This window comes from Cariama cristata, unplaced genomic scaffold (assembly GCF_000690535.1).
Source record: "Cariama cristata isolate BGI_N322 unplaced genomic scaffold, ASM69053v1 scaffold7242, whole genome shotgun sequence".
In the NCBI taxonomy this organism is placed as follows: Eukaryota; Metazoa; Chordata; class Aves; order Cariamiformes; family Cariamidae; genus Cariama; species Cariama cristata.
In genome coordinates this window covers 16,888-17,476 of record NW_009604352.1, presented here as the reverse complement: position 1 = coordinate 17,476, position 589 = coordinate 16,888, and the positions used below count along the sequence as shown (strand labels likewise).

At 38.9% G+C, this 589-nt stretch overlaps 1 protein-coding gene across 1 annotated transcript in view; it reads left to right on the top strand.

Annotated features, from left to right (window-relative positions):
- The window catches only part of LOC104158002 (GRAM domain-containing protein 4-like), a gene marked incomplete at its 3' end in the record, with an annotated part of 40,237 nt that overhangs the window by 23,607 nt on the left and 16,041 nt on the right, over nt 1-589 (top strand). The gene's annotated exons all lie outside the window — the stretch shown is intronic.

Here is a 589-nt window from a genome sequence, read left to right as displayed (position 1 = left end):
GAGGCGTGGGGGGGGGGTGGGGGGGCGGGGGGGAAGAGATTCCCAATCTTCTTCTTCTCTCTTCTCCTGTCTCTTGTATGCTTCTCTGGAAAAAGCGATCAGTGATAGTGATCCCATTGCAGCTCTAGAATAAAATAAGGTCACGAACAAGGATATTGCCAGCGACAAAAAAGCAAGGCTAATTAGCCACAAAAAAGCTTTATGCATAGTTGATACTAACTTCTCATGAAGAAAGTTGTGAGAGTGTGTATGTATGTTTGTATAAGTAAATATATGTGTGTGTATGTATATAGATAAATTATTACACTGAAGTTAGTAGGGCACACTGTAACCTTGGAAAAGGGTAAAAATCTGAACTTAATTCCTCGTCTCATAACCCCTTGTTAAAACTGTAAGATACTCAGGTCCATAGTGGGGCCATCGGACTTATATAAAAGTACAGGGGTGCCAGAAATTGATGGATAGAGTGTTATATGACATCATATAACTTTATGTGATTATATGGTTTGTTTTTTTCCTACCTATAGACATGGGGAAGAAAACAGGTAATTTTTTTTCTTGTTATAACCAGTGGGCTTAGCAATAGACA